The sequence below is a fragment of the Pyrus communis genome, chromosome 2 (assembly GCF_963583255.1).
Source record: "Pyrus communis chromosome 2, drPyrComm1.1, whole genome shotgun sequence".
Classification (NCBI taxonomy): Eukaryota; Viridiplantae; Streptophyta; class Magnoliopsida; order Rosales; family Rosaceae; genus Pyrus; species Pyrus communis.
This window is the reverse complement of record NC_084804.1, coordinates 6,963,590-6,973,717: the sequence shown is the minus strand read 5'-3', so window position 1 is coordinate 6,973,717 and position 10,128 is coordinate 6,963,590. Positions and strand designations below refer to the sequence as shown.

Genomic DNA, 10,128 nt, shown 5'->3' with positions numbered 1-10,128 from the left:
TGCTGCTTTGCCATTTGTTGCAGGGTCTATGGAAGCAGTATGCTAGAGATTTTCTCGTGTATCGGAAACACATTTCGATACATCAAGTGTAATAATACAATTAATTGAAAACTTAAAAAAAAAAAAAAAAATCAACTAATTATATTACGACACTTGATATACTGAACTATATTTTCAACATACTAAAAAATTCTCATAGCATGCATACGTTGTCCATTCCCCTGCACTGCACACCATTGTACACCTCACAGGTCCATGTGTCAATGGATGCGTGGTGTAAATAATGTCTCACTTGTTGGTTAGCTCTTCTCCTCTACAAGTTTACGGACATCATCACCTTCCAATCTCAAACCCGAGAACGATGATGCTCACAGTTTGATGAAATATAGATTATGAATTTGGATATTGGCTTTGCAATTTTTCCTATTAATCTAGTTATTCGTTCTGTCTACAATTCGGTTGGACTTGCCAAAGATTATTTGCATAATTTTTTAATTTAATTGGATCCCTCAGTGAAAAGAGGGCTTCAAACTTAAAAAGTTTTGAGAGTTTTTGAACATTGAAGATAATAAAGTCCATTGTTTTGTACTGATTGTTTGTATATTCTTTTTGAACGAATGAAAACTGTTGCCTTTGAGATCTAAGGTTTTATGTCTACTAGTTAAAAACACTAAGAAATGTGTCGGATTCAACTTTAAAATTAAGAGATTTTGGACCTTGAAGCTTTTCTTTGGGAATAAAATAAATATCGGAATCCTTCTTTTCCTATTTAAATGCTAATTGTTTTATTGTGATTTTGTATGTTTTCTTTGACGCCTGTTATTCTTAAATTAAGATAGTGTTTTTTTTGTTAGGGAGCGAAGATGAATTTTAGAGACAGAAAAACAAAATCAGTAACATATAAACCTAAAATTGAAAATTAATCAAAAAATAACAAATAATTAGATAAAAAGTTATAGCCATATACATTTCTTTATAATTTTTGAAAAAAAAAGAAAAATTATGTAATATGAATTTGTCTGTCAGAACATTATAATTACTTTAGTCTAAAGTAGGGGAGGTGGCACTGGGCAATTTTGGGGGTACATTTCAGTTTATTTACGAAATTACAACTGAGTCTCTCTGCCCCCTAATTTAACATTATTTGCAAAATTGCCACTGGGCTTCAGAAAGGGTTTTGGGTCTTTGGGCTGGAATTTCCGTTCGGATTGGAATTTTCGGTTTTGCGATCCACACTTTGATCATCGCCGTGTGGGATTTGGTGAGGGGATGGTTACGTGTCCATCATCGTCGAAAGGTCTGCTTCGACCACAACGTCTCGACTTTTCTTTCCGTTCCAACTTCTCTCTCACAAGCCTCTGCTTCAGTCGCTCTCGATCTTCGCCTTTTCTAAGGCGTCCGAGGGAGAAATGCAGTCACGAACGCCACTCTCACTCACCCTCCACCGTTGCACACGAACCCAATCATAATTCTGAAATCCATACACAACCCAGATGTTAATCCTTCAGAGAATGGCAATGGCCACTTCTTCTTCCTTCCTCTCAATCCCTCTCCTAAAGACCTCTTCTTTGCTTTCCCCAGTTAAACACTGCGCTACGTCACTGAGCTCCGAGTTCGGGGCTCTGTCCCTCTACGGCGGCTGAAATGGAGTCTCCACCTCCTCGGCGACGGCCACGGAGGCTCAGATCTCGACCCAAGAAGACAAATTGAAGGATGCCCAGATGGAGGTAGCTGATAAGCCTGAGAAAGTCGTGCTTCCAACCAACGAGTCCTCCGAAAGCCTCGTCACAATTCGACACACGGTATTTATTGAAATTTCATTGCTTTGGATTGGATTTATAATTGTGTATGTTAAATTGAAGTAGGAGTGCTTTCCTGTTGAACTTTTAGACTCTTAGGAGCTTCCCGTTTTTGAAAGTTTGATGCTTTTAATCAAATATTTTCAATTCTACGTTACTAATTGTCACCTGATTCTGTTGTGAAGAATGAGGAAGTGAGGATGAAGAAAATAAGAACATAACTTTTCGGTAATTTGAAATTTGATCGAATAGCACATGGAAAAATGGGTGTACAGCAGTACATAAGCTGCGAAAATTTTCATCCTGTTTTTGGGAATGTGAGAAGATACATGGGTTTCTATATTTTGATAAAGTGTTGAGGTCGAGCTATGTTCATTTTTTTCTGAATTTCCTTGTAGTTTGGTATTAATGGTGCCTTTTCCGCTGTTATGGTGATGAACTATTTATATGTGTTTGACTGCAGTGTGCACACGTGATGGCCATGGCTGTTCAAAAAGCTCCTCCCGGATGCAAAAGTGACAATTGGTCCGTGGATAGAAAATGGGTTCTATTATGATTTTGATATGGAGCCTTTGACGGACAAAGAGTTGAAGAGAATCAAGAAAGAGAAGGTAAGTGGAATTTCTGTATAAGTTATCATGTTTGTATCAAAGTTTTGGAACCATGAAACTATTGAAAACTATTCATGAGCATTTCTTTTGTGATTTGTAGGATCGCATCATTGGAAGAAACTTACCACTCATAAGAGAAGAAGTTTCAAGAGATGAAGCTCACAAAAGAATAACCGCTCTCAACGAACCATACAAATTGGAAATTTTGGATAGTATTAAAGAAGATCCCGTTACCATATATCATATTGGTAAGGGTTTCACTATTTTCAGGCTCAATATAGTATGGAAGGTGATGATTTAATGTGCAGGAACTGTGCATAAAGGAATAAAAAAGAGAGGGCGGGGCTGTGCTCAGGGAAAACAATGTTGTTGGTGCTCTTTAAAAATGAGTTATTGATATGCAGGTTGAAAAGGAGACTAATTTGAAGGTGGGAGGAACCTTTTGGTCAAGCTAACCAAATTATACTTATGTTTACACATATGCATGCTTGTACTGGGATTTGATTGTGTTTTGAACTAGCATCCTGTCATATTGGACTGTCTTTATGTCATAATTCCTCATAGTATGCCGAATTCTTCATAGGTGATGAATGGTGGGACCTATGTGCATGGCCCCATGTTGAAAAAACTGGAAATATTAACAGAAAAGTTGTCGAACTTGAGTCTATTGCTGGTGCCTACTGGAGAGGAGATGAAAAGAAACCAATGCTGCAGAGGATCTATGGCACTGCATGGGAGAGTGAGGATCAATTGAAGGCATTTCAAAGAGGAAGCTAAATGTCGAGATCACAGGCGCCTTGGTCAAGTTCTTGACCTGTTTTCTATACAGGTACTCAGAATTGCCCTGAATCTCTTTCTGCTGTTTACACAGATTTATCAGTTAGCAATCCCATTTTTTGTAATTATGAGGATTCTTGCATTGAACATTTTCATTGTTGAATTTTCACAGAATGATGCTGGTGGGGGTTTAGTGTTCTGGCATCTGAAGGGTGCTATTGTGAGGCATGTAATGGAAGATTTGTGGAAAAAGATCCACATAGAGCGTGGTTATGATCTGCTGTATACTCCACATGCTGCAAAGGTGAACCTTTGGCAGATAAGTGGTCATCTGGATTACTACAAGGAGAATGTGTATGATCAAATGAATGTTGAGGATGAACTTTATCAGCTTCGACCGATGAACTGCCCCTTTCATATCTTGGTTTACAAAAGGAAGCCTCACTCATATCATGAATTTCCTATTTGAGTTGCTGAGTTGGGAGCCGTATATAGATACAAATTATCTGGAAACTTGCATGGTCTTTTTCGTGTAAGAAGTTTTACTCAGGTATGGTGTTAGTATTTGCAAACTGTTAGTCTATAATCCTAGGTGTATAAAGTTTTTTTTTTTTGTTTAACCTCGGGACCTGTTGCAGGATGATGCCGCATATTTTGTCTAGAAGATCAGATCAAAGATGTATTAGGGGTGTCCTAGATCTTACCGAAGAACTTTTGTTGCAATTTGGCTTCATCAAATATGAGGTCAATCTCTCTACGAGGCCAGAGAAAGCTGTTGGAGATGATGATTTATGGGTGAAAACTTTTAGAGATGCTTTGGTTGATAAAGGTTGGAGCTATCAAATTGATGAAGGTGGTGGTGCCTTTTATGGTCCAAAGATTGATCTTAAGTTGAGGATGCCCTTGGAAGGAAGTGGCAGTGCTCAACTATACAGGTTAATCCTGAACTCATGACGGGATAACTCTAATGTGTGCTTATTTTTTAATTGGTAGTCTCCCCGTCTATCTCTGTATCACTTTGTAAAATGTTCATTAGAGATTTGGGCATGTTTTTTGAATTGAGCGAATTACATGGATTTGTTTGATAGACTAAAGCCACTTATTATTGTTATTTTAAATTGTTTAATCTTTTGTATTTCCCAAATTGTACAGGTTGACTTAACATATGCTGACTCAAACTCTGAAAAGAAGCGGCCTATCATGATTCATAGAGCTGTTCTTGGGTCATTGAAGCGATTTTTTGGGGTCCTTATGGATTTTCCATTATGGCTTTCGCCGGTACAAGCTTATGTTTTACCAGTTACTGACTCGCAGGTTTGTAATGCAGTTGCACGTTTAATGGTTCAATTAACTCAAGAACCCTCAACCCACCTGCACAACGGTTACCTGGGCTACAACCCCTGACTCTCCTCCCTGCGATTCGACTCCTTTGTCGACTCCGAGTCGCTCAAGGACTCCGCCACCGATTCCCCAATCTTCCACAGCTCCGCTGTAGACGACGCTTTCGCCACTCAGCCGGCATCGGAGGCCTTCTCTCCTCCATTGATCTATGCCGAGTCGAACGGCCAGGGCTTTGATGGAGGGTTTGGCGGGTCCGACGATCCAGTTTTGCTGGCTCCATTGGATATGCTGCCTGAGGAGGGCTTCGCTCTCAGAGAATGGAGGAGGTAGGGTCTCGAATTCTAATTGTTTTCGATTGAACCGATAGTTCTGTATAGCAATTAAATTTTGACTCTTTTGTGCAATTTGAAAGTTGGTTTTGATTTGGCTTGATCTTTCTGTTGCTGAGAAATTGAGTGGAAGTTGTTTTGATTTCGGTAGTTTTCAAGAATTGGATGCTTAGTGATCAGTGATCGTCTGGCTTTATCGGGTAAGGAGATAATTAAAGCAATTAAATTTCAAAATTTGGATTTACAGTTCGTATTTTGAGCCTGAATTCATGAAAACAAACATAACCCATTATTTATTAGCGATTAATGATATGATTAATTTAGTTTTTAATCATAATCAATAGCATGTAGCTTTAGCAGAAGTGGGGTTTGGGAAATTGGCTAGCACCCATGTTGCTTTTTGTTTGTCTGCTTTCCATTTCTCCCCTCTCTTGCCATCTTCTCTGTATTTTTGCTGCTTCTCTCTCCCGCACTCCCTTTTTTACTCTTGGTTCTGTGGTTCTCCGGCCGCCATTAGGTTTTTGTGGTCGGACAACGATGGAATCCGAGGACGATGACTACTTCAGCAGCGACGATGACTACTAGAAATTTTTATTTTGAATTCGTATCCCCTAATTTTTATTTTGCCCCAAGCCGGCAAAGGAATCAGGGTAACGGAGCTCAGACTATCAGAGGTATAAATTCACATACCTGATTTTTTTTTATTAATTTCAACCGGATCTGAGAAATTCTAAGTCATGGATCTATGAATGGTGTCTGTTGAGTCTCCGAGTGTCTCTATTTTTTTTTCATTGGTCTCTGTAGTGTCTCTCTGTATTTGTGCATCCATATGGGAATATGATATTTAAAAGCTCATTATTGTCCTGGGAAACCTCCTAAATTATCGATTCCTTGCTTTCTATGTACAATGTTTCATATTCTATGTTCTAATTTTCTAATTTTGGGGTGGAGGGAGTGCTAATATGGTAATTTTCAGGGATTTTGGGTCTTTGCGGGATTTTTTTGGGTAAATTTGTGATTTGCAGTTGATTTTAGGAATTGATTTATGGGTTTGGTTTGAATGCACTGACAAAAGTTATTGTTTCTGTTAACGCATATGATGAAAGGTAAGTTTGAAAGGAGAAAGGGTAGAAGTGGTGTCTGGTTAGAAGGAGAGAGATCCATGGCAGTTGGCACAACCATGGCCACAGCCACGAAGAGGAGACATTGTTGGGGATATCGAAGCTTCTCAAGGAATTGACCGAGTTGGAGGACATGAAAGTACAGATTTGGATTTCATCAGCACGACCAAGATCATGAGCATTTTGATTGTCTGCAGCTCTCAGTTCTTGGTATTTCTTCTTACATTTAACCTGATTGACTTTTTTATTTTGTGGGTTTGGAAATTCAAGTTTTTTTTTTTGTGCAATTTATATTTCCATTGAACTTTTTGAACTGTTCTGTTTGGTTGCCAATATGATTACTTATAGACTATTTCGCCATATGCATTTGCTACAAAATGTAAACTTATTTTAAATGAAACATGTTGAAGTCTCTTTGCATTTGCATAAGCTATTGTGTGTTGTTAAAAGAGAGGGGGCATCTAGCATACAACACACATGCCATGGGTGTACAACTAAGTTTGCCATGGAAGGATTTCTGGATTTCTTCGATGCCTCTCCTTCAGCCAAACCTCTGCATTTACATGAATTTTTAGATTGCAGAGTCTGACAGCATGAAGCATATAGACCGTTAGCAGCTATGGTTTTGTTTTTCAAAACATTTTGGATAGGAAAATCAATGGATTGTAAAGGTAAAACTGAAATTGAAAAACACTGAGGTTAAACATGTACAGTTGATACCGTACCATTTTTATAATTTTTTCCAAAAAAAAAAAAAAAAAAAAGAAATTAGGATCACATGGCTTCGCCAAGCTCACAACACACACGCCATGAGAAGAAATTTAATGACTATTGTATGTTGCTAAAAGAGAGGAAAGGTAAAAGGTAATGGAATAAATATGCTCTCAAAATCTAAAACTAATATTCTCAATGTGTTTGAATTCTCTTCTTTTCATTCTCATTATTTGGCTTCCTTCTTTCATTGTTTGTTCATTATACAACTGTTTTACTTACCATTAAAATCCAATTGATATAGGGTTATGGGGACAGATTGAAGAAGGTGAAGATCACAGGGGTGGGATATTGGGGAGGGTGGTAGGGTTATGGGGAGTGGGCTCTGGTTGGTTTCGATTTGACCGAGGCCACGGTTCGATGGAATTGAGGTGATGTGGAGTATTCATGAGGTCCCAGCCAGACGATATAGGGCCTACGCGTGGGGTTTAGGGGTTTCACGGGGAGGGTTACAGAGGGAGGGGGTGCACGCATGAATTGCAGAGGGAGAGGGAGAGGGTGCACGCATGAATTGCAGAGGGAGAGGGAGAGAGGGAGAAAGAGGGGGAGTATGGTTGCTATATTCGAGCTCTCTTTTTTATTTTTACTTGAATTTGATTTGATTTGATTTTTTTTTTATTTTTTTTAGGCGACAGGTTGAGAATGCGAAAGCTCTGCTGGAGGTGGAGGTGAGAATTTTAATTTAATTCATGGTATATTGCTGTTGTTTTTTTTTTTTTTTTTTTACTTTATTTTTGTGGGATTGTGCTGTTTTTGGAGAAAACAATATTAAATTGAAGTAAAGTTTAGATATTTCTGTAATTGGGATTTAGAGTAAGAGATGAAGAACTGAATGTGATTGCAAAATTAAAAGTTTAGAACTTTTTTGGTTTGGAAGCTAATTTTAAATTCAGTTAGCTGAGTAATTAATAGAGAAATGTATAACGAATGCGTGATATGTTTTTCGATGCGCATGAGCAGACATTGGTACTGCTTCAGCGGCAGCAGCTGCTATATGATGGTAGATGAGGAATTCTGAGATGCTGAGTGCTCTTAGTGTCAGAGATGAAGACTTGATAATGATCGTATCCAATTCCACCTTATGGTTATGGTATGCTTGATAATGTTGTCCTTTATGTGCAATTCACTGTATGATGTTCATGCCTTTAATGGGACTGTCAATATTGGTTTTGTCATCATACATCATTCGTGAGAAATGGGATGGTGAGTTTCTCAATACAGTTTTAATTTTTGTGCGAATAATGTTTGTAAAAAGTCTGTTTTTATTTAGTTCATTGCAGATTCTTATTCTTTTATTTAGTTCACCATTCATGCTTTTAAAGATAAGAAGTGCAAGGTTCTCTCAGATGTTAGTTTTGGGTGGCAATTGAAAGTTACGAGGATAAACAAAAATACCTACCAATTGAAAGGATAAATTCAATTGAAAATATTTGGTTCATCAATTATTATAGTTTGAGCTTTCTGCATTAAATGTCCTGTTTTCGGGAAGAGTGATTCATATAATTGGGTTTTATTAAATTTTTCATGATTTTATACAGTTTTTCGTTTAAATTTGTGGATTCTAAAACACTTTTATGAGTGTTAAAATCTTATTGTATGTCTAAAATTTGTTTGGAATTTGGCGGTTTCTTCAATTTCATCACCACCCATTCTCACAACTTCATCTAAAGTGTTTTGCATGTATAAGATTCGTGTTCATGGAGGTTATTTCAAACAGATTTCAAGCTGTGCTGCAGAAATTTGATCAAATTGGTGGATTTGGGTAAGAAACTAAGAAACCATATTCTTTTCTTTCGGTTTTAAGAACTGAATTTGATGGTTAAGTTTATGTTTGAAGATTATCTTCCTTTCTCCTAAATACTGAGTTTTATGGGATTACATTTGGCAAGTCTGAAAACGAATTAGAAATACTGAGTTTTATGAGATCTATTTGGCAAGATTATCTTCCTTTCTCCTAAATACTGAGTTTTATGAGATCTATTTGGCAAGTCTGAAAGCGGATTGCGTATGTTTATATCTTCCTTTCTCGTAAATACTGAGTTTTATGAGATCACACCATCTTATGTTTATTGTATAATCTTATGCAGTCAGAAGAATTATCATCTTTTTTCTTTCAGATTTCAACATATTTGGAAATACTTCAAATTTTTTGTAGTGCAGTTTGTAGTTAACATGATTACGTAAGTTTTGTTTCTTTAGTAAATTTTTATGCAGGAAAGAAAGTCATTTCTCAGTTTGTAGTTAACATGATTACACAAAGTTCTGATAAACGATCTCATTCACTCGTGTGTTCCTGTGTTCATTCATGATTGTGTTAAATGTATTCAGGTTAAATATGTCTTATTCATGCGAGTTACGCATGAAACAGTTGTTCCCACCACAACACGCGGGCGGATTTTCTAGTTGATACTATTAGTCAAGACTCAAAAGTTGGATCTTAATTCGTTGACTGGTATGCAACAATGAATTTTTCTAGATGCTAGCAATCTACGAATTTTTCTAGATGCTAGCAATCTACGAATTTTTCTAGATGCTAGCAAATATATAGACCGAGAGAAGGCAAAGTCGTTTATGTACATACAAAATATTAAAGTCCCAATTAAGACGTTACTGGCAAATATATGGACTAAGAGAAAGCAACTTTATCCCAATATTTGTATCTTACTAACCGAACACCCAATTATCATTTTAAACACCTTTCATCTTCTTTCTCATGCGTGTTTCAAAGTTTTGTTGCTGTTGTATTTGGTGGATTGGAAGGAATTGTTGAGTTTTTGCAACTATATGAGAAATTTTTAATTGTGACGAGAACACAAATGGTACACCTCATGTTTTAATAGAAGTTGTGGGAAATTTTATTTTTTAAGTTATTAACTTTTTAGCACACATATCCCACTATTTGTATAGTGACACGTGGTGTACCATCTCGTATACTGATCACACTGAAAAATCTCTTGCAACTATATATGAACTAGCAATTGTGGCGTTACATATGTCAATGTTGGGCCTTGGGCATTAAGTTTTGCCATTAATATCCCAACGCCATTGCCAACTATATATGAACTACTATGCTTCGCTACGGTAGTTTACTTTTCCAATGATTGAGATAGGCTTTGGGCATTAAAAGCGACTGTATTTTCTGTCAGCATTTATTTTTATCTTTTACACATTTTTATTAATTTTTTATAATTAATATTCTTCAACTCATTTGATTTGACTGCTTAAAATTAAAAAAGATTTGTGAAAAGCAAAAATAGATATGTGAAGAAATCTTGTAAACGATGAAGTGAGAAGATGAGATAGGATTCGATAGTCACCAGTACTGATTCCCGACAAAAATCCATGGAAGGCCAAACGTAATGGACGTGGATGACTTTTT

At 37.0% G+C, this 10,128-nt stretch overlaps 1 pseudogene; it reads left to right on the top strand.

The window, feature by feature from the left end:
* The first annotated feature begins 1,269 nt into the window (after window positions 1–1,269).
* LOC137726336 (threonine--tRNA ligase, chloroplastic/mitochondrial 2-like) lies at window positions 1,270–9,844 on the top strand (annotated as a pseudogene).
* The last annotated feature ends 284 nt before the right edge of the window (window positions 9,845–10,128 follow it).